A 24,969-nucleotide genomic window follows, 5' to 3' on the forward strand; every position below is an offset into this window, starting at 1 on the left:
TGCGCAGAAATAGATATAGAAACGAAAGTGTACATGTGTTGAGTGAGTGTGTTTTTGTATTACATAAGTTTATATAACTTAGAGGTTGAACCAAAAAGAAATCGGGTAGGACATACGTGTAAGTGACATATACGGTGGCTAAGGAGGCATCCTTGGTTAAATAAAATATGAGCATTAGAGTATAGCGGACCACAAGGTAACAAGACCAGGAGGTCACAAGGACAAGGCCAGGAGGTCACAAGGTACAAGAAGGTCCGCTATAAAGGTACAAGAAGCACAACCCCGGGGGTTGGTGCTAAAACCCATATAGGCCATTGGAAGCTCTGGCTGAAGGAATTCGCAGCCGCAATTTTCGATTCCACTGATCTCTCAGTACATAACAGGTAGTGCTTATGTACTGAACGATTGTACCGCACGTAATTGTGTGCAGTAGTTAGTAATCTGACCTAATACCATTAGAGTAAAGTGGTCACAAACGCTATTTGTACATTCTGACGTGATTTGTGTAATTTTTTATTTTTAAAGGGAAGTTCGCTGGTCACTCAGGAACTATCTAACAACCCCACCTTTACTGGAAAGAGTAAGTGTCCTGCGGGTAACCCTCGTATGTTCCAGTAAACAGAAGGTTTCTGGTAGGGCCCTGTATCGAGTACGCCAGCACCATATCGGTGTGATCAGGTCGTATTGGTCGAGGTGGGCGAGTGAGTGGGGTACTCGGTAAACCGCCACCGCCGGCCTATTTTGAATAATTTGGTTTGCTGTAAGGGTTCGCTGAAGACCGTGATATAAAGATCAAAGGAGTAGTAAGCAACACCTGCAGAGTATGGGGGCCAATTGTTCAGGTAGGGGGCGATCAACCTCGGTTCGGGTTGATTCAGAGAACCGACCAGTCGGGTCGGCAAGGTACATCATGTGTGAAAAATACGGAAGTCACACAGAGGTTTTATGTGATGAATGGGAGAGAATGACTGTACAAGACAGGGAGAAATTCCCAAGAATAGGTAGCTTCAGTCCAGAAGTGTTACAAAATTTAAGGAGGAGGATATGTCTCATAAAATCAACAAAGAGACGAATTCAGCATCATGATTATTTACAGTTGTGGCAACAGGAAGGTGAGATACAGAGAGGTTTGGCTCTGGCGGCGGGATCTGGGGCAGTCAGGAAACTGATAGCCACAGCCCCGCCACCACCATACATAGCAGGAGAAAAGTTGATTACGGAGAGAAACGCACTGGGTTGTAAAACACAAACACTTAGTAACCCTGTAAATGTTAATGATGTTAACCAAGTAACCCATACAATTATTAACCCGTGCAAGTTGTACCCTGTTTTGAACTTTCCTCAGGAGTGTGATCAAGAAGACGATCCGGCAACAATTTCAGCTCTCTCTCTCGCAGCCACCATAGCAGAGACCACAGTAGGCACAGCAACACCCACGAGATTAGCAAAGGCCCCTAGCGGAGGGATAGGTGAGGTCGTGTCAACGGGTAAGTACGGCACCATGCATTATACTGAAACAATTTCACCACAAGTTGTAGAATCTACACAGAATGAGGTTGTTAGAGTTAACCCTGTTAGAGTAATAGCAGTTCCCAATGGGAAAACAGATGTATCAGGAGCCACTCCCATAAGGAACATTGCCATGTACACACCATTTTCCCGAATGGAATTAAGAACAATAGTGTCCGAATTTCCTGACCCCAGGAAAGACTTAGTTGCTAGCCAAAAATACATCAGGGATCTAGGTAACACTGTAGAACCCAACAACAAGGATTGGCAGATACTGCTAAGAGCTTGTTTACCTTCAAATGTCGACTCAGTTCAATTCTTAGCTGATTGTGGACTAGATAAAGATGTACCACTTTCAGATGTGTACAACAAAGATAACGTAAAAAGGATAAATTTACAGCTAAAGGAGTATTTCCCAGCCGTTGTTAAATGGAACAAAATATTCTCCATTAGACAAAAAGAGTCCGAAACGGCAGCAGAATATTTCCACCGGGCACTATTAGAAATGGCAAAGTACACTGGAATAGAAGACATTAGGACCATCCCAAACCACCAAGAAGTAGCAGTATCTGTACTGATGGATGGTTTAAAGGAAACATTAAAGACTAGGGTTCAGACCACGCAACCATGTTGGCGAGGTCTGTCGGTGTCCACATTGAGAGAGGCTGCTATTGATCACGACAGAAACATCACTAGACACAGGGAGTCGCAAAGTGATAAGTTGATGTCAGTAAGTATACAGGCGCTGACCACAAGGCAGCCTGCGTATGTACCACCGAATCCTGTGGGTAAGTCAAGTGTAATAACATGTTTTTCTTGTAACAAACAAGGACACTATGCACGAGACTGTAGAACAAAGAGTGTACAAAGATCTTTTCAACCCCCTAGACAACGACACGACACACGACATTGGGAGCAGGGTCCACAGAGGCGGAGTTTTGAGCCACATACAGGGGAAACAAAAAGATACCCCCCGAACAGAGATTGGCATGCCTCTGGTAGTTCCCAGCTAACTCCCTCACAAGTAGTCGCTGCCAGCGGGATTCAGGGAGGTCAGCATACCCAATAGGGGTGTGGCCATACCTGTAATCTGCAGCCAGTTAAATTGATTGCCAGTCTTGGAAGTGAACCAGAGATTGCAATCAATGTAGCTGGTAAAACCTTAAACTTTCTTGTAGACACAGGGGCGGCCAAGTCAGTGATAAATTCGACAGTGGGCATGAGAACCACTGGTAGGACAGTTCCAGCCATGGGAGTAACAGGAGTAGTCCAGCACTACCCTGTTAGCAAACCAGCCGAGATTACAATAGGGCCTTTGCATACCAAGCATTCGTTTTTGCTAGCTGCATCGGCACCAACCAATCTCCTGGGAAGAGACTTACTATGTAAAATGGGTTGCGTCATTTATTGTACTCCTGAAGGTGTATTCTTGGACATTCCTGAGAATCACGCTCAGGAAGTACGAGACATGTTAGACTCCCCATCAAAATTAATGTCACATCCCATTATGACAAATAGGAATCCATCCCAAATAGAAGAAATGACATCTCAGATACCAGAGTCACTTTGGACAAAAGATGGACAGGACACTGGATTAATGGCAAACGTATCTCCAGTAGTTGTACAAGTAAAAGATGGTAGGATAGCTCCAAAAATCCCACAGTATCCTCTGAAGCCAGAGGTGGAGTTAGGAGTTTTCCCAGTAATAGAGCGCTTGCTACAACAGGGCATTCTAGTAAGAACGTCCAGCACAGCAAATAGTCCCATCTTCCCTGTTAAAAAGAGTGGGGGGAGGGGTTACAGGCTAGTGCAGGATCTAAGGGGGATTAACAAAATAGTTGAGAGTCAGTTCCCCGTAGTGCCTAATCCAGCTGTCATCCTAATGCAAATTCCTCCCACTGCCAAATTTTTCACTGTTATTGACCTCTGCTCCGCATTCTTTTCGGTACCTCTGCACCCTGACAGCCAATATTTGTTTGCATTCACATACAGAGGAGTCCAATACACGTGGACTCGGTTACCCCAAGGTTTCATAGATAGTCCAAGTATATTTTCCCAGGCTTTGCATGATTGTTTACAGTCTTTCCAACCGGAGAGTGGATCAGTATTGATACAGTATGTAGATGATTTACTACTGTGTTCAGATTCGCTGGAAGCTTCCCTGAAGGATACGAAACAGCTCCTGTTTCATCTTTCAGACACAGGACATAAGGTTTCCAAAGACAAGTTGCAATTATGCCAAGCTAAGGTAAAATATTTGGGACACTGTCTAACACAAGGACTGAGACACCTGACCGCTGATAGAATCCAAGCCATTAGAGACATGACACTGCCACAAACCCAGCAACAGATCAGGACGTTTTTAGGAATGTGTGGGTATTGCCGTAATTGGATCCCAGGGTTTTCCATATTGGCGTTACCTTTGCAGGAAATGGTCTCCTCAAACAAACCTGATAGGATCTCGCATACAGACGAATCCGAAACAGCATTTGAGAGACTCAAACAGTGCCTAACGCAGGCGCCAGCACTAGGTATGCCAGACTATGGGAAACCCTTTGAACTATACGGAACAGAAAGTGCTGGTTGCGCAGCAGGTGTACTAACCCAAAAACACGGTGATGCCAGCAGGCCAGTTGCATACTACAGCGCTCAGCTAGACACGGTAGCACGATCCCTCCCCACATGCTTGCGTAGCGTTGCGGCGATAGCATTGCTAGTGACAAAAAGCGAAGATGTCGTGCTAGGCCACAACCTCACAATCCATACACCACATGCGGTATCTGCCTTATTAAATTCTGCCCAAACCAGACACGTCTCATCAGCGAGGTTTACAAGATGGGAATTGGCACTAATGGCCCCAGTAAACATCACCATAAGGAGATGCAGCGCATTAAATCCTGCAACATTTCTCCCAGGTGTGCCTGGTCAGACACAAAGGGTGGAAGGTGAGAGTGATGGGGAAGGAGGATTTAATACAAAGGAAGATACACATGATTGTATGGAATATTTGACCCAAAATTTTACCGCAAGGCCTGACATCAGTGACAATCCACTGGAAGATGCAGAACTCACGTTCTACACGGACGGTAGTTGTCACAGACAGTCAGACTCGGGAGACTTGTGTACTGGATACGCAGTCGTAGATGACCAAGACACCATAGAAGCGGAACCGCTAGGTCCACCTCACTCAGCCCAGGTTGCTGAACTGGTCGCCCTTACCAGAGCATGTGAATTGGCTAAGGGTAAGTCAGCCAATATCTACACCGATTCTAGATACGCCTTCGGGGTAGTACATGATTTCGGAGCCCTATGGCGCCTCAGAAATTTCATGACTGCAGCTGGTACACCGATAGCGCATGCAGCTTATATAAAAAGGCTTCTAACAGCGATACAGGAACCCGACAGAGTGGCTGTTATCAAATGTAAAGCACATACATATAGCCAAGACCCAGTATCCCTTGGTAACAGCCGAGCAGACGAAGCCGCAAAGCTTGCAGCTGCTACCCCCATACAGACAGACACCACACAACTGATGGTATTTAATACCATCAACACACAGAAGTTGTGTGAGATGCAGAATTTGTGTTCCACACAGGAAAAGGCAGTCTGGAAGGCAAAGGGATATGGCCAGGAGTCCTCAGGGCTCTGGACGGATGGACATGGTAAACCAGTGGCCCCCAGGACATACCTTCCATGTCTGGCTGAAGCAGCTCACGGGCTGACTCATCTAGGCAGGGAGGGGATGTGCAAATTGGTAAGAGCATACTGGTGCGCCCCAGGATTCTCCTCTCATGCGGGTAAAAGAGCAATGTCATGCCTTACCTGTCTGAGAAAGAATATTGGAAAAGCAATACCTACAGAACCATCCCATGTCCCACCTGCCGGCGGCCCTTTCCAGGTAATACAAATTGACTTCATTCAATTACCCCCATGTCGAAATTTGAAATATGTACTTGTTTGTATAGATGTTTTCTCGAATTGGGTCGAAGCATTTCCAGCAGCTACAAATACCGCTATGTTTACAGCTAAGAAAATTGTGCAGGAATTTGTATGTAGATATGGTATCCCTAGAATCATTGAAAGTGATAGGGGTACCCATTTTACCGGTGATGTCTTTCAAGGAATGTGTAAATTAATGGGTATTGATAGCAAGCTGCACACTCCGTACCGTCCACAGGCGAGTGCGAAGGTCGAAAGAGTGAACAGCACTATTAAAAATAAATTGAGTAAAGTAATGGCAGAGACAGGATTGACGTGGCCAGAAGCTTTACCCATTGTTTTGTATAGCATCAGAACCACTCCCAGGTCCCCTCTTAACCTGTCCCCTTTTGAAATTCTGTTTGGTCGACAACCGCATGTCATGATTAACCCTCAGGATGATTTGAAATGTAACAATGAAGTGACTGTAAAATACTTGATTAACATGAGTAAGCAGTTGAGGAATCAAAATGATAATCTGAAGTTGGTGATTCCTGATTTACCAGATAGTAATTGTCATGACATTGAACCTGGGGATTATGTAATGATACGAAATTTTCTACGCTCAGGTTGTCTTATTGATAGATGGGAAGGACCATACCAGGTCTTATTGACTAGCACCACAGCATTGAAGGTTGCTGAGAGAGAGACTTGGGTCCATTCACCCACTGCAAAAAGGTTGCTGATCCAGAGAAGTCCCGTGATAAGGAACAGACGGTAGAGGTTGTATCACTGGAGTGTCTGTTCCAGGAGGACTGAGGCGGCACCTGAGCCTTGAAGACCGAAAGCAGTTGTTGACTCCCTTCTCCCTTTTATTGTTTTTCTCCACTTCCCATCCCCTCTCCCTTAAAAATTTCTTTTTCCCCCTTCTCATTCTTCTCTATTTCCTCCTCAAAGATGGACTTGCCCCAAGAGACTGTGATCCGGATTTTGATGTTAACCATGATGTTGACCAGAGCAGTCTGTTCCGGCGAGAGTACCATAGAGGTCGAGAGAGGTTCTGGAATGGGTTCCGATTATGATGATGGAGGCGTAGTTTTCCAAGATCAACCAAACCAACAAGCAAAGGCGAGTATCAGAAAACGATCCGATAGAAGAAATTGTGATGGATTGTTAGCTGAAGAAAACTGTATCTGTAGGCTCTGTGACAACTTGATTGAGGATGGGTGCATAAAGAAATGCCAATCCAGTTTTAATATCCATATGGACCGGCATCCATTGAGTGACTATCACTCCTTAGTGGGTAACGTATTAAACCAAACAGATTGTTGGGTATGCTCTCAAGTACCTCAGGGTCATAGCAAATCAGGGCTAGTACCATTTCCTTTAACGTTAGGGGAGGTACTTGAGCTAAGTGGTGGGAGACCGGTGGACCGGAGGTTTAACATCTCCAGCCCTCCTAGTTTGAAACTCCACCAATACCATGTGGATAGGTCCCTCTTATGTTTCAACATCTCCAATCCCCGAAAGCCGGGAAATTGGGAAGTGTCATGGAGCAACTTAACCATGACCTTCTCGCATAGAGCAGATAGAATGCCTACAGATACAGAGCTTGTACGCCACATAGCCAGTAGAGGAAAATCTTTCCGGTATCGATATACCTTAGGAAATAGGATTACTAGAGTTGGAGAAGTATCACCAGGATACTGTGCACATATCGCACAAACCGATACGTGCATTAAGCAGATGGAAGAATTAGGGTCAGGAGAGTTCACCTGGAAGGTGTGTAATATGGTAATGTCCTTCTCTGTCCCATATGTTCTCCCCGATGATGCATATTTCATATGCGGGAGAAAGGCGTACAAGTGGCTTGCCCCAAACTCTGAAGGATTGTGTTATATTGGAAAAGTATTGCCTGAAGTGATGACTGTTACACATGACAAAATGAAGGACATACACCGTGGTGCCCAAGCTCCTTATACTCACACTCATTACGAGCACCGAGTTAAAAGACAACTGTCAGAAAGGTTAGAGCATCCGGCCTCTCATCTTATCCATGAATCCACCGGGATTCAGGTTCTGGTAGCGTTAGATTTCACTCGCACCGCTCGAGGAGTGATGAATTATAGATACATTTCCGCACTCGCCAATTTGTTAGATAATATCACTGAAATGTATGATGACACGTTCAGATACACTGGAAGAGAACTTCAAGCTTATAAAACAGAACTAGTTCAGCATAGGATGGTTCTTAATTATCTTACAGCAGTAACAGGCGGATATTGTGTTACATTGGCAACACAGTACGGCATAAAGTGTTGCACGTATATCACAAATAGCACCGAGGATCCGGTAGAGGTCATAGACCAAAAGATGGACGATATTCTCCAATTGAAGTGGGAATTTCGTCGAAAACACAATCTCACCCTTGCTGCTGTAGGTAATGAGCTGACTGGTTGGGTGTCATGGTTGAACCCGCGAAATTGGTTCTCCGGTTTAGGAGACTGGGCTCAAGGAGTCATAATGGATGTTGGAAAGTTTCTCCTATGTATCTTAGGTGTTGTTATATCTATTGGATTGATATTTAGATGCGGGCAGGCTTTAATGAGGTGCAAACAAAGTACAAAAGTGATGAGCTTGAGGAGTGAGGAAACTGTAATTAACCTGGATTTGATTTATGACCCAATGATAGAAACCAGGATGTGATGAAAAATGCGATTATACGGTCCGTTTCTTTCACCTGTTTTTCTGCTTTTCTCCAAGATACAAAGACCCCCTTGGACGAGGAAGTTGACGAGACGCTATACAGACAACAGACAAGCACCAAAGATGAAGTTTTGACCACTTGAGAAATGGACATTTGATGAACTTTGCCATGGATCCCCAGTTTCCCTAGTATTCTTAAACTCACGCTAGCCCAACATTTTTGTAAATCTGATGGCACTGACAAAGCTATTTGCTCATGCCCAAGGAGCAATACAGCGCAAAGAAGACGACTCTCAACAGATACCGAACAAAACCTCAACAACAGATGTACATTTCCCTGACATAGAATATCATTGCATTTCCCATAAGTGTTCTTTATCTTCATCTCTACAACCCTCAGGTAATAACACACATAGTATAGGGAATACAGGCACAGATATCAGCAATCACATATTCCCCCATTCATGTATCATCAACTAAAATGTGCTCCCCATTTTGTTCAAAAGCCGAAAAGAGCTCGGTAAAGTTTGACAGCCCATCCACAGACCTGTACCACGGGATAAGAAGGAATTCAAATGTATACTTCGCAATACCTCGAAGCTTGATTTACAACACGTACGGCACGATGATACATGACCCCCCCCAAACATGGACTCATACACACATGCTTCTGCTATCTCACTAGGTCATACCCTTTTCACACCTACTCCTCTCTTCTTCCTTACCCAACCATGGAAATGAATTAACCCCTGACTTATATTTTTCTCCTTTTGAAATGTTTTAGAAGGTGGCAGTTATTATTGACTGCCAAAGGGTGGACTGTCAAAGTCAGAAAAATATCCCTATACACGCTGCCATATTTGCACCTCACGCTGGTCCGCGCTGCGCATGCGTGCGCTTTCCCGTGATAGCGCATACCCGCTGATGCGTGCACCCGCTCGCATCGGTATGCGTATTTACGGTAAAGAGTATGTAGTCGTAGCGTGCGACCCAATCGTTACATATTTCCACAATTAAGATAGTTTGTAGATCATGGTCCCTTTGATAGATTCTGAAAGTTTGGTTAATATAGAATGTCCCTGAATGGAGGAATCCCTCTTTGTATTGTGCGAAGGGTCTAACAGGAATCATACAGCAGTGTTTGGTACCCATCGGAAGAGTATTTAATTAGCAATATTCCGGTGTTGGTTTGGAGCGTATTAATCGCTCGTGCGAATAGTTATGGACATAAGAAGTTTATGTCCATTACTATTATTTACTCTTACTCAGGTATGCGGCGGGAAACCTAGTTTCCCACCCACCTGAGCTGTTTGAAATCGTCACAGCCCACCTGTATGAATCACCCTATGACCTTTTGTTATAGTGCGAAGCCGAATTCCTTCGTCCAATGGACAATGGGATTGTAGGGACTATGAGATTGCATTGTGTGTGGGGCATAAATAGGCAGGCCGACCATATCCAGCTTCACTCTCATCAACGGTTTTCTTGCTGATAATCGGGAGCTGGATATCGAGGCGCATGCGATCATACCCTTTGTGCGTAAGTTTCTCTCCGTAATCATATTGTCTTACTGTGAGCCAATCTCTCTCTCTCCATCTCTCTCTCTCTCTCTCTCCCTTCTCTTTCTCTCGTATCTCCCATTGACTAAGTATTGTATTGTATTTCTTGTATAGTTATTTGGTTAGGAAGTCTCTGTTATATTGTAGTGTATCATTTGTACTGTGATCCTTTTTGCGAGTATAATAGTTATAATACAGATAATAGGCTTTGGACCCTAAACCAGTATCTGTGTATTTCCTATAGTTTTAAGTGTTCACTTGAGCGTCGGTGACGCTCAAGCAGCTTTGTAGTTAGTCAGGTTACACAAGGTTGCACTTACACCCTGTATTCACATTAAGGTATTCTGTGTATTTCATTGATAATAGGTTTAGACATAAAGGTATAGCGTTGTGAGCGTCTGCGCCGCTGGTGATCTCCTCGTGGTCTCGAGCGTCCGCTACGCCATAGCGAATCGTTATTCTAGTCATCACCAATAACGTGTTGTCCTGTGATCACTGGGCCGTGAGCGAACGTGACGCTTGAGCGCCTCGCCTACGGCTAAGCGATCGTTACGCAACTGGCGTACCCTTACGGTACTTCTTAAGTAAACAGCGTACTGTGTTCTTAGACTTCATTAAGGGTTGTTTATACGACAAAGGAATTTAACATTGTCAGCTTTGACAAAAGAGGAGAGAATTGAGGTCATTTTGATGTCTGGAGAAAAAAAGTTTCCGTCTCATAGCTGCAGATTTTAACAACCGACACCCAGAAAGACCTCCAATTTCACACTGTCAGGTGCCTAATTTCCAAATTCCGAGAAACTGGGACTGTGGCTGACAAGTCACGGAGTGGTCGTACAAAAAGTGCTACTGACGAGACAACCTCAACAATGGTTTTGGCATCCTTCATGAAGAGCCCACAATGCAGCACAATGCCCACACATTAAATGACTGTCTTTTATGGAGAACAGTTTAGCCTGTAATTCCAACCAAAAAAGTGTTGTAATTTATGAACCATAACTGACATTTCAAATCTGTTTGCAGCAATAAACTTTCCAGCAAATTTTGATGTTGCTTGACATGTTACACGACCCCCTTTCCATTTAAAAAAAACTTAGATTCAAGATGGCTGATTTCAAGATGGCGCCCATTTTCGGTACATACCCTAATAGATAGCCCACCTCACCCATACCTTACTGGAGTATTCAGTTTTCTCATTTCCTGCACAGTTTTTGAAACAAAATGGTGTACTGCGACTTTTGAATCACCCTGTATAAGTCCAACAGCATACTCTACTGTAAAAATTAAGAATATGGAGCGGTCATGGGTGCAGGACTATAAAACTAAGAAATGTTACGAAATGCATGGAAGCCTCAATACCCCTGTGTAATTTGCCAGTGTCCCCTAGTGGATAATAGAGAAATGGCAGTGGTACAGAAAAGCTTTAAACAGTTAAGTGTAAGAAGACATACAAGCAATAAAAAAAGTGCAGCAAGCTACAGTATGTGGAAATTCCTTGCAACATCCAAGCAGGGAGTGCCAAAAGGAATGTCCAGGATTTGTAGAAAGCAGGTGTTTGAGTTGCAGGGAGACCAAAAGCACAGCAGTTTGTTAAAAGTAGTCCTCCAGTTGTAGAGATTTCAGGTTGTAGGTTCTCCTTCTGTTTAACTCCTGTGTAACTCTGCAGTTTGCTTTACATATGACTGCACTTTAAAACAATACACAGCCTCTGAAGTTCTCCTTAAAAAGTACTACACATTGGTTGGTATCGGGATCCCGGCACTTGGGATGCCGGTGGTCAGAATACAGACAGCAGCATTCTGACGTGCAGAATCCCAATACCTGTTAGGTAAGTAGTCTAACAATAACCCCCCTAACCCACCCGCCCCGCAGCCTGATCCTAACCATCTTTCCAGTCCCTATTATCCCGCAAACTAATCCAAACCCTCCTGATGGTGACCAATCCTAACCATCCCCGCAGCCTAAACCTCTCCGCGTAGTGCCTAACCCTAACGCCCCCATTCTTAGTGCCTAAATGTAATCCCCCCCCCCCCCCATAGCCTAACCCTAACCTTCCACCAGCAGCCTAAACCATATCTTCCCCACGCTGCCTGACTCCGGCATACTTACAATCGGGATGCCGGCAGCCTGGATTCCGGCACCGTCATTGTGATCACGATTTCGGTCTTCTGACCAGTATCTGAATTCCAGCGTTGGTATTGCAACTGCCGGCATCCCGAAGGTTGGTATGCTGACTGGATCCCCTACACGTGTGTTCACTAATTAAAATCAAGCACCAAAACCCTCTCCCATCTTACAAATTAAATAAAGTATTGTCTAAATACAGACTAATAACTGCTGATATAAATATTGGATCATTTACCAAATATATTTTAAAAACCAGCAGCTCAGGTCCACTAGCAACTTAACGGTATATACAGTATTGGAAGATTTACCTTTCAGCACAGAATTAGGACTAGTTGCCTATTGAGTGGTTCTGCTAACAATTGTAAACAGAAACGATCCATCTTTAAATTGTATGTTACCATCGGGATTCCCTAAATTTTTACTGCAAAGTAGATTTTTGCTGGTTAGAATCGCTGCTTTCCTTGCTTAAATACTTAAACAGAGGATTACCCAACAACCTGTAAAACAAACTATGCACAGGCTTATTTAAAAAAAATACAGTAATAGGATTTACAAAACTTAATAAAACAAACCGAATTTGATATATTTGCTTTAACACACTCTATGCACTACAAACAATGCCTTGTACAGGAGAAACTTGACTCATTTATACCCAGGGGATCTCATATGGCTGATACAAGACATAAATCAAAATATTGCACTTTAATCCAGTAATGGGACTACTCAGCATTAAGCAGCCACAGACTGTAGCTGATGGTAACAAATGCAGCCCAATCATGAATGTGATGATTAACATCAGCTGTACAGTGGAAAACCAACAAACAGTTGGACAGGAAATGCAGCAGTGAATCAAGAAGGGGCAAAATAATGAAAAATTCAGGAGCTAAATAAGTTTTAGACAGAACATAATTTAACACCTCTGCTGTTAAGGACAATTGGGACTCATCCTAAGTGCTGTAGTGTTCAAATGGGGCGTGGAGGGGGTGGGGCTTACTTAAAAGCCTCCCTCTTATACAGTAGTTGCTGTTTCCTGGACCATGGAAGGGGTGGGGATTGATGACGTAATTACGCCGAGAATGTGATAACATCATTAAATCCTGCCATTTCAAGGCAAAACTGTGCATACATTTGTACAAACCAGGAAACAAGGGAGAAAACATTAAAAGTGTTTTATCCCCATCATGGCACCCACAGATTCTGGGATACCATCATTTGAAAGAGGAGAGTCCCCTCTTTCAAATAATATGAGACCTGAGAAGGGAAGTTAATCTCTGATGATCATGTGTCATCATCAGTGAACACCTCTGTACTGCAGAAATCTATAGAAGACCAGGGATGGGGGAAGATTTCTATATTTCACTAAACTTACGCCTACTTGAAATAATGTGGCCTGAAGTAATCATTGTTTGGTGATCATCAGATAAGCGCTAACATAGGAAATGAGTGGTAGGGGGAATTAACTTAATATGCATTCCCCATTCCATAACGTCCACACTTGGGGCACACTCATTTGTAAGAGGTAAATTATTATCTGGTGATCACCAGACAGTAACATCCTACACAGGATCTGGTCAGTATCCCGATGGATGGAATCCCAGCAGTCGAAATACTGATGCCGGAATTCCGACACTGCTCGGAATGCTGGTGCCCACAAGGATCACAATCCCGGCCCTGGAATCCCGACTGCCGGGATCCCGAATGAGAGTTTGCCGTCAGTGTGGACAGGTAAGCCACTTAGGGAGGGAAGGGGGGCGGGTAAGGGAGATTAGTTTTTGGCTGCAGGGTTCAGGTTAGGCTGCAGGAATGGGATGGTTAGGGTTAGGCTGCGGGGAGGGGGGTTAGGTTTAGGCATCTCCGGGGAGGGATAGGGTTAGGCTGCAGGGGAGTGAGGGTTAGGTTTAGGCTGCAGGAAGCGGGACTCTGGTTCTGGCACCACCAGGGAGGGTTAGGGTTAGGATGTGGGGGGGGGGGGGGGGGGGTTAGGTTTAGGCTGTAGAAAGGGAGAGTTAGGGGAAACTGGGAAAAGGTAAGTATACTTACCTAGCTCCTGTCAGGATTATCACCATCGGGATGTCACTATCGGTCTTCTGACCGCCAGCATCCTGAATGCCAGCATATCATACCCAACCCCCCTACACTACAGAAGAAATGAGGAAATCCAGAGATTATGGGTTCTAATGGCCAGATCTCCACCATTCTGGCATCAATAAATACATGGGCCCTTCATTTGATGTGATTGGTTGTCAGTTTTTCAAAATGGTATGGCTTGTAGAGCTACACATTATTCCACCACATGCTATGCATTTCATTGCAACAGGTAAAAAAAATATAAAAAATGCATCATCATTAGCAAGTGCAGATTTTATTATAAAGAATCGGTGTGCAAAATCCAAATTTTAATGCTGGTCATGCCACCAGAGTCCCAGAGCAAGTCCCAGTAATTTTCCCTAATATTAATGATTTTTGGAAAAGTCAGACTTGCTCTGGAGGTGCGACAAAAAAGATGCAGTGATTTCCCTGAGCCCTCCGTTCTTTTGTTATATAAGGTATGATTCAATTAGTCACCGCACAGATATAGCGCTTCCCTGATCTGGTAAATGAGTGCCTCTACCCTGCACGTTAAGTCCCAGAGGGTACCTTAAATGCACCCTCTGGGGCTTAATGCATGGGGTAAGCCATAGATTCCTGACAAAATTTATGGGTTAATGCGCGTTTGTCCCAGGTATACCACATGGGGAAATGGCAGAATAACTGGACTGCTCCGGGCATTATAAACAAAGCAATATTGAACCCATTATTATCATTATCATCTGAGGAGAGGCAGGGGAAGGTGGGTGCAAGAAAGATGAATCAATCACTGTAGAAAACTCAAGAAAACCCCGTGCTTAATCCAGGGGCGTATTAATGCCCGCGAGGGCCTGTGTGGAGGGCCCACCCTTTCTGAATCTTACCTTGTGTTGGTAAGCGAGTTCCCCCTCATCTGCAGCACCAACTTCCCAGTGATATTTGGGAAGATGGTGCATGCGCACAAGAGAGCAATGGCTCTGGCACATCTTTCCATCTTTCTGAACATGTCACTGGGAAGATGATGCGGGGTAGGAGGAGGTGGCACCTGTGTGTCAGCACAAGGTATGCATGCTTTGGTACAGGGTGTGCGATGCGGGGCCCCCTATAGCCAGGGAACGGTGTGTACCCATATAAATACAACTTTATACACGGGTTGGGGCCTACGTTTTTCATTTACCATATTTCTCACCTGAATCTCCCTCCTCATTTTGTCTTGGAAAAGATTTTGGCTCTTAAGATGCATGGGCAATAATGTGGACATATTAGCTCACTAAAAGTAGCTACAGTATGTTCCAAGTATTTTCCTGTGGCAAAACTCTTAAAACTGAACACCGAGCCAGAACACTTGATTCCCAGGCTTGCAAAAGCTGTGCTGGCAGCTGCAGTCATCAAGGGGACCCCAGAGATCACCAGAGGGAAAACAGAAATGGCAACAGCAATGACAGATGACCTCTTTGGGACCAGCGGCTGGACAGAAAGTGTAACCTAATCCAAAAGATCTTCCACACAACGATGTGGGAAGTAGGACACAGAGCTGATCTAAAATGTTGCCATATCTGCCCTTAAGGCAGAACTGTCCAAAGCATTTTCTGGCCCCCAGTTTCCTTGGAAAGTTTCTATTTGGTGACATGTCTAAAAGTATCACATACCTGTGGTAACAGATATGCGACTCTTGTCAAAGACATACCTGTACAATAAACTGCCAAAGCGTGTTATAATTCTAAGAGCTGCCAAGTTAAAAGGTAGCAACCACAAAGAAGACACAGCTGATGTGGAGCTGTGGCTGCAGTGAGGGTCAGGCTTGTTTGTTTGTTTTTAACAATGTTTTCTTTACATTTTCTCTTGAAACTCATAGGGCCCATTATTTAATTATTATTTAATATTATTGTCATTTATTTATATGGTGCCACATGGGATCTGCAGCGCCCAATTACAGAGTAAACAAATAAGCAAAACGTGAAAACAGTGACTTACAGTTCTAGTGTTCCTTCTAGGATTAATATAGGGCAGGGCGCCGGACTCCGGGGGCACATTGTCACACGCGCGCCCGAAACGTGGGCGTGGCCATGCTAACATCATTTTAGTGGGCGGTGCGGTCCACAGACGTTGCTATAGGGGGCATCTGTGGCCGGCAACGTCACTGTTGGGGGCGTGCGGCTTCCCCCAGCTCTCTCCCATAGCATGAATGGATGCCGTGCCCATCTTTACATGCTGGGAGGGCAGGAAGCAGGCGGCTGTTCTAGCAGGGCACCGCAGAAGGGGCAGGGCGGATTTTGCCTTTAAAAAAATCGGGCAGGGCACGGCGCCCTGCTAAAACAGCCTAGCGTGAACACTAAGTTCAATACAATATAGGACAAGAAGAGGGTATATAAACATAGCTGCATCAGTAAACAGCACTGAAATAAGTATCAGGGTGGCAGAAAACCGAAGGATTTGGAGCCATCAAAGGGAGTATTGAAAAGAAGATAGGTTAAGTAAGAGACATAAAAAAGCACGAGGGAAGAGGACCCTGCTCGTGAGAGCTTACATTCTAAAGGGGAGGAGCACACAAACTGGGGTGACACAGATGGGGTAGAAAGTAAGCGTGGGTCACAGAAGGCTTAGGATGAGAGACGGCTGGGTTCGGTGAAAAAGTGTGTCTTGAGAGCCTGTTTGAAGTTTTGTAGAGAGGTGGAGAGTCTGAAGGGGAGAGGTAGCGAATTCCAGAAAAAGGGAGCAGCATGTGCAAAATCTTGGAGGTAGGAGTGGGAGGAGGTAATCAGAAGGCAGGAGAGTCAGCGTGCATTAGCAGAGCGAAGAGGACGAGCGGGAGTGTAAAGGGAGATAAGGTCAGAGATGTAACTGGGAGAGGAGTGGGTGAGGGCTTTGTAAGTGAGTGAGAGAAGCTTGAAATGGATTCTGAAGGGGAAGGGGAGCCAGTGAAGGGCTAATAAGAGAGGGGAGGTGGATGTAGTGCGTTTGGTGAGGAAGATTATCCGGGAGGCAGCATTGAGGATAGATTGGAGTGGAGAGATGTATGTGTTATGGATGCCAGTCAGGAGGAGATTACAGTAGTCCAGTCTGGAGATGATTAGTGAGTGGATAAGGATCTTAGTGGCATCCTGGGTGAGAAATGGTCTGATCCTGGAAATATCTTTGAGATGAAAATGACAGGTTTGTGATAAGTGCTGATTGTGTGGTTTGAAGGAGAGGGAGGAGTCAAGGATTACTCCAAGATGGCGCACTTGGGGGATATAGGAGATAGTAGTGCCATCTATAGATAATTAAATTGTGGGAGGTGAGGTTGTGCGGGAGGGTGGGATGATGATTAGCTCAGTCTTAGACATGTCAAGTTTAAGAAAGCGCTGGGACATCCAAGAAGAGATAGCAGAGAGACAGTTGGATACACAAGTAAGGAGAGCAGGAGAGAGGTCAGAGGAAGAAAGGTAGATTTGAGTATCATCAGCATAGAGATGATATTGTAAGTCAAAAGAGCTAAAGATTTCTCCTAGAGAGGATGTATAGAGAGAGAAAAGTAGAGGACCAAGAACGGAGCCTTAGGGGACACCTACAGTTAGTGGAAGTGGGGGGGAGGGGAGGTGGAGCCATGAGAGGAGACATAGAAGGAATGGTCAGAGAGGTAGGAAGACAGCCAGGAGAGGGCAGTATCATGCAGACTAAGGGAGTAAAGCATTTGCAGAAAGAGAGGGTGGTCCACAGTGTCAAAAGCAGCAGAGAGGTCAAGGAGAATAAGCAAAGAGTAGTGATCCTTAGATTTAGCAGATAGGTCGTCATTGAAGTTTTGTGAGGGCAGTTTCAGTGAAGTGGAGAGGACAGAAGCCAGACTGGATGGGTCAAGTAGTGAGTGGGAGGAAAGAAAGGCAGTTAGGCGGTTATAGACATTACGTTCAAGGAGTTTGGAGGCAAAAGGAAGGAGAGAGCTGTGTCGATATTTGGAGAGTGTGTGGATCAAGGGTAGGTTTTTTAAGAATAGGCGAGACGAGTGCATGCTTGAAGACAGACGGGACAGTGCCTGATGAGCAGGAGAGATTGAGGAGGTGGGTAAGATGGGAGCAGGCAGAGGGAAGTAGCGGAGGAGGCGGGAGGGGATAGGGTCAAGTGGGGAGGTGGAGGGGGGTGAGGAACGGAGGAGGGCCATGACTTCCTCACCAGATACATAGGAGAAAGATGTCAGAGTTGGTAAGAGGGAAGGGGAGGGGTGATAAGGGATAGGTGGTGGCTGGTTGCTGATTTTTTTGGTGGGATGTGATGTCCTGACGTATGGAGTAAATTTTGGATGTGAAGTAAGTGGCAAAGTAAAGAGCAGAGAGTGATGGGGGTAGACAAGGTGGGGGTGGGCAGAGGAGGGAGTTGAGAGTGGCATAGAGGTGCAGGGGGTTGGAAGACTGGGAAGATATGAGGTTTTTGAAGTATGACTGTTTAGCTAGGGAAAGGGCAGCGCTGAATGAAGAGAGCATAAGCTTGAAATGGAGGAAGTCTTCCTTAAAGCGTGATTTCCTCCACTGTCGCTCAGCAGTACGTGAGCATTTTTGCAAATATCTGGTACATTTGGTGTGCCAGGGTTGAGGTGTGGATCTGCGAGGGTGAATAGTGGCCGGTGGAGCGACAGAGTCAAGAGTATAAGTAAGGGAAGCATTGTATAGGGATGTGGCTTGTTCAGGGGATGATAGAGACAGTATAGGAAAGAGAAGTGAGTCGAGTACGGAGGATAGGGAAGTGGTGTCGATAGCCTCAATGTTGCGTTTAGTGATGGCAGCCTTAGGAGTTTGAGATGGAGTAGCAGAGAGAGTTAAGTTAAAGGAGAGCAGGTGGTGATCTGAGAGGGGAAATGGGGAGTTGGAGAAATCAGAAATATCACAGCGGTGAGTGAAGACCAGATCCAGTGAGCTCCCATTCACATGAGATGGGGAGGAGGTCCATTGGGAGAGACCGAGGGAAGATGGAAGTTTAAGGAGTTTAGAGGCAGAGGATTTTGTTGGGATATCAATTGGGATGTTGAAGTCGCCTAAGATAATGGAGGTAATGTCAGAAGAGAGGAAGTGAGGAAGCCAGGAAGCAAAGTTGTCAAGGAATTTGGAGGGTATGCCGGGGGCGGTAAATGACAGCAACTCGCAGATGGACAGGTCGGAAGAGGAGTATAGCATGGACCTCAAATGTAGAGAATGCAGGGGATGGTTCTGGGGCGATGAGTAGCTAGAGGGTAAAAGGATCCCAACGCCACCGCCTAGGCGACCCCCGGGTCTGGGGGTGAGGTGGGGGGGGGGGGGGTATGTGAGGATGTCAGGCCCCCAGCAGAGAGAGCAGCAGAAGAAGTGGTATCATAGGTAGTAATCCAGGTTTCTGTAATGGCCAGGGGATGCAGGGAGTTGGAGATGAAAAGGTCATCAGAATCAGAATCAACTTTATTGGCCATGTATACTTACATATACTAGGAATTGTTTGCGGTTTACAATGCTTTGCCAAATAACAACATAAAAAGAATAATTATTACATAGTACATAGCATAACATACATATACACATTACATGCACTATTTACAATTACATAGCAGTTCGTTGTGCCAGATTTGTTAGACATAATTTAGTAAGTGGACAGCTAATGGAAATAAGCTTTTTTTGGTTCTGGTCAACTTGGCGAGAATGGACCTATAACGCCTGCCTGATGGAAGTGTTTCAAATAGGACGTGACCAGGGTGCAGCTTGTCTGCTACGATTTTCCCTGCCTGCTTCTTGACTCTGGACAAGTAGAGGTCTTGAACAGAGGGGAGAACGGCACCAACAATCTTTTCTGCGGCCCTCACAACCCTCTGTAGTCTGTCACACTCATTGGCAGCTCCATACCAGACTGTGATTGAAGAGCATAAAACAGACATGGGTGGGGACCAGTTTGTTACAAACAGATCTAGCATTCCATAGGGCACAGGATAGGGATTGTGAGTTTGAGGGAGATATGCAAATGAGGTTATCAGGGTTGCTGTAGCGTTTAGGGGATATTGATTTGGACAGAAGGGATAAAGCGGGCATAGTGTTAGTGCGAGCTTCTGAGCTAAAAGGGGAAACTGCAGGTGGAGGGCAGGGAGGGAATGCAGTGTGATGTAGATGGAGAAGAGGTGAGGTGACAGAGAATGGAGGGAGGGAACTGGGATGAGTGGTAGGGAAGAAGGACCATGGTGGGGCAGAAGTGACAGAAAGTGTGGTGACAGGAAGAGAGGAGGGGAAGGGAGGGAGAGGCGTGGATTGGAAACAGAGGAGGGGAGAGAGTAGGAGACTAGGGGGGAGGGATAGATGTGGAAGGAAGGTGCAGAAGAAAGAATTAGGTAGACAAGGGGTGATGGGGAGGGTTGATGTAAACCTGGACATAGTATGGGTGAGGTAAGTGGGTGTAAAAAAAATGACAAAAAAATTGGAAAAAGGAGTGGAGACTGTATAATACAGACAGAGCAGTAGAATTGCAGGAGTTCAGGTAAAAGTACGGTGTTGGTAATTATGTATTATAGTTGATAATAATTGAGTTACAGGTGAAACTTACAGTGAAGATTATAAGATTGCATTAGTTCAGTTTTAAAATAGACTGCTAAAATTGAGAGTGGTTGCGAGAGTAGGGAGAAAGCAATGGTAATTCAGACAGGACTTACAAGAATATGTTAAAGCAAAATTACATTGGTACAGGTGAGAATTCAGATGATTCTGGTAAGCTATAAACATAAATGCGAGTAGTTCCAGATGAAGTGGAAAGGTCTTGCAGCGTTCCTAACACAGATGTTAATTATAAGTGTCCAGGTTACTCAATAGTTTGAAGTGTAGAGGAAGTGGACTCACTTTTGTTTGAAAGCCCAGATTGTGGGTTGATTGTTGTTCTTCTGTTTTCTTTCGGTTTAATGTCGGTGTAACGTCGAAATTATGTTTAAAATTGCAGTTATCCTTTGAATAATGTCCTTTGAATTAATGGACACAAGCCTATCGGCACAAGCCTCCCTAGTGCTCTTTAAGTAATGGGCCAAGCATGTGAATACACTGATTACACCCAAACTCCAATGAACCCTCCCCCAGCAATGGCTAGTAATAAAACAGTTTAAAGAAAACAAGTTTACATACCAACCAACTAAGATTTTACAGTCATGCCCTCATGCCTATACTCAGAAGATAAATTGGAATGTTATCAATAGCAACCCATCATGTGCATAAGCAATCTAATACAAAAGCAGATGCCTTATGCCTATAGCAATGCTATAATTCTTATCACCCAATTAATGTTTCCTAACTTACATTCTCTTAATGACTGAACTTTTCTCTGCATAAATTTCTCATCCCGTTTTAGTTAATCTTCCCATGTTTGTAAATTCCCATATACAATTATATAGTTGAAACTAGGTCATTATCAAATCACAGTATGAGAAGTAAGCAGGAACAGTGGACATTACTACAGGTATGAGTATGATAGAGGTAATGTTTGCTAGGTGGAAGCATTAAGAATGGTTATTGGCCCTCATTCCGAGTTGATCGCTAGCTGCCGTTGTTCGCAGCGCAGCGACCAAGCTAAAAATCGGCACTTCTACGCATGTGTATGGTGCACTGCGCACGCGCGACGTACTTTCACAAAAGCCGATGTAGTTTCACACAAGGTCGAGCGACGCTTTTCAGTCGCACTGCTGATCGCTGAGTGATTGACAGGAATGGGGCGTTTCTGTGAGGTAACTGACCGTTTTCAGGGAGTGTGCTGAAAAACGCAGGCGTGTCAGATACAAACGCAGGCGTGCCTGGGGAAACGGGGGAGTGGCTGGCCGAACGCAGGGCTTGTTTGTGACGTCAAAACAGGAACTAAATAGTCTGAAGTGATCGCAAGGTAGGAGTAGGTCTGCAGCTACTCAGAAACTGCTTGAAAATATTTTATGCCGTTCTGCGATCCTTTCGTTCGCACTTCTGCTAAGCTAAGATACACTCCCAGAGGGCGGTGGCTTAGCGTTTGCACTGCTGCTAAAAGCGAAAAAACTTGGAATTACTGCCATTATTCCTAAACTTTTAGTCTTGTATATCAAGGGTAGCTGGAACTGTGTATTCATGTCACAAAAAAAGGTTTCCTCATGTGTGGATCACTTTTTCACTCTTTTTGTGTTTTCTTTCACATGATTTGTAAGGGGAATAGTGGTCTTTTATGGATTTACTTGATGATATAGCAGATATGACCTTGTGGTTCCTAGCCCCATGAACCTTTCTTATAGACCTTGTCAAAGCACTGGTGGAACCATATTTAAAGAGACTCAGCCTAGCCATGCAAAAGGAGGAGTTTGAAGAGCCTTCCTTTCTATGGATATACTGGGACAGAGGTTGGTGATGAAGTGGCCTTTTCTCTGTCATGAGGGCCTGATCTGTACTCTGGGAGTGTAAGCACTTACTGTACCATGGACTTACTATTTAAAAATGTAAAAAGTGTCACAGCTACTGAATAACATATATTTTCTGGTAGTTACTTACTAAGCTAAATGTATTTTATTCATATGCTCATGCTTGCAGTATGACATATGGGGCCGGATGTAATGAAGTCCGAGTTGGCTGGAGGTGCGGGTTCCGGCAAAACCATGCCTTGATTGCCGTTTTAAAAAAACATCCAAGTTCAGCCAGGAAGCTGCACCTCCGTCCAATTCGGACTTCAGCACATCTGCATACCTCCCAGCATTTGGTGTGATGAAGGAGGGACACATCAGGCGTCGAAAAGGGGCGTGTCCTGTTGGAAAGTGGGTGTGGTCTTGTGTGGATGATGCAATCGTGAGCCACACCTCCAATTTTCGTCACAGCAGGGGCATGGCCTACTGGTCATGCCCCCAGTCCCTCTGCCTCACCGGAATAGACGCCATGTGCGCGTCTATTCACCTCTGCTCTGAACTGAGCAGAGCAGCGAGTGCTAGGGAGCCTCCCAACTGCCCCCACCCCCACCCCCCACCGCGGGGCAGCCCATAAATGTGTGACTTTCTGCTTATTCAAGTATTTAATACATAAGCTACATTCTCAATAAGTTCCCTCAAAACACAAGAACTTGACTACAAGATGTTTTGAGTTTGGAGCAAATTTGCAAACGATAGAAAACATTTTTTCAAGTTCTATAACATACTACCATAATACAACACATTATTATAAGTAAAGCTGAAAGAAAAAAGAAAATAACAGTAATGTTAGTTATACCAAACAAAAGGTATCAAAATAAGGTTTCAGAAGGTTATACCATTGTGGCAATGTTTGCAGTTTGTTTTTTCAAATAGCTAATAAAGATCCCAGCATATAGAACTGAACATCTCCGAGTCCATATATGACATTTTTACCTTTTATTTGCGTAAATCTATGGAATGAGTGATTAGTACAGAGTTATTAGCATTAATGGCCACTCAGCTGCCACTGGATAATAAACCTGAGCACTCAGAGCCTGTGTAAAGTGTACTGACATTAAACAGCAGATAACAGCTGGCCACATCTAGTCGGCATAAACCCAGGTCCCTTGATACAGTTAGTCATGGTGGCAATGAATGAGTTTGCAGCTGATTAAGTCCATTCATAATGTAGCATGAACTTACTTTCATTAGCCTTTGAATGAGATGTATGGAGAAATGCTTCAAGCGGGTAACATGCTGTGTTGTTGCAACTTGCACTCCATAGCGCCCAGTATAATCTTCCTCCAAGTTGAAACACAAGAGGATCAGGGTTGCCGTCTTCTGAGAAGAGATCTGTAATGGTAAACCAGTGTAGGAGAAATAAAAAAAGTCAGAAAAATGTGTACACATAATAAAACCCACACAAAAATTGTTTAGGTTTTTGAATATAGAAAAGACAACAAACACACAACTTACCAGGGAAACCTCAATTTTTTACTTTCTGTTCTAAACATCAGATTACCAGTGTATTTGAAGGGATCAAACCTGTAACTGCTTTCCACAACCCTATAGCTACCTTGCAGATTAACCTTTTCCGAACAGTTATTATTATGAAGGAATATATGTATATTAATACCTTGTTACTACACAATTCGTCTCAGTAAATACACTTACAAAGAATGACAAATAATAAAAATATATATATATATTTACATTAAGTGTATAACTCAAAGTACATTGTATAACAAATTATTTTAATTATCTGCAATATAGGCAGACACTATGGACCCAAGTCAGATAATAGTTGAATGGACAATGGATCTACATAAACTATTACGTGGCTGATATTTACGATAATACCTCTTTCTAGTCTAGAGATGAGCGCCTGAAATTTTTCGGGTTTTGTGTTTTGGTTTTGGGTTCGGTTCCGCGGCCGTGTTTTTGGTTCGAACGCGTTTTGGCAAAACATCACCGAAGTTTTTTTGTCGGATTCGTGTGTGTTTTCGATTCGGGTGTTTTTTTCCAAAAACACTAAAAAACAGCTTAAATCATAGAATTTGGGGGTCATTTTGATCCCAAAGTATTATTAACCTCAAAAACCATAATTTACACTCATTTTCAGTCTATTCTGAATACCTCACACCTCACAATATTATTTTTAGTCCTAAAATTTGCACCGAGGTCGCTGTGTGAGTAAGATAAGCGACCCTAGTGGCCGACACAAACACCGGGCCCATCTAGGAGTGGCACTGCAGTGTCACGCAGGATGTCCCTTCCAAAAAACCCTCCCCAAACAGCACATGACGCAAAGAAAAAAAGAGGCGCAATGAGGTAGCTGTGTGAGTAAGATTAGCGACCCTAGTGGCCGACACAAACACCGGGCCCATCTAGGAGTGGCACTGCAGTGTCACGCAGGATGGCCCTTCCAAAAAACCCTCCCCAAACAGCACATGACGCAAAGAAAAAAAGAGGCGCAATGAGGTAGCTGTGTGAGTAAGATTAGCGACCCTAGTGGCCGACACAAACACCGGGCCCATCTAGGAGTGGCACTGCAGTGTCACGCAGGATGTCCCTTCCAAAAAACCCTCCCCAAACAGCACATGACGCAAAGAAAAAAAGAGTCGCAATGAGGTAGCTGACTGTGTGAGTAAGATTAGCGACCCTAGTGGCCGACACAAACACCGGGCCCATCTAGGAGTGGCACTGCAGTGTCACGCAGGATGT

The 24,969-nt window shown here is 44.5% G+C and overlaps 1 protein-coding gene across 1 annotated transcript in view; it reads right to left on the reverse strand.

Annotated features, from left to right (window-relative positions):
- Positions 1 to 24,969, reverse strand: part of OTUD7A (OTU deubiquitinase 7A) — a 461,376-nt gene that overhangs the window by 233,425 nt on the left and 202,982 nt on the right. Inside the window, exon 3 of the mRNA XM_063926250.1 lies at positions 23,449 to 23,598. The gene's annotated coding sequence lies outside the window, so the exon portion shown is untranslated. The remainder of the gene's footprint in view (positions 1 to 23,448; positions 23,599 to 24,969) is intronic.

This window comes from Pseudophryne corroboree, chromosome 6 (genome assembly GCF_028390025.1).
Source record: "Pseudophryne corroboree isolate aPseCor3 chromosome 6, aPseCor3.hap2, whole genome shotgun sequence".
Taxonomy (NCBI): domain Eukaryota; kingdom Metazoa; phylum Chordata; class Amphibia; order Anura; family Myobatrachidae; genus Pseudophryne; species Pseudophryne corroboree.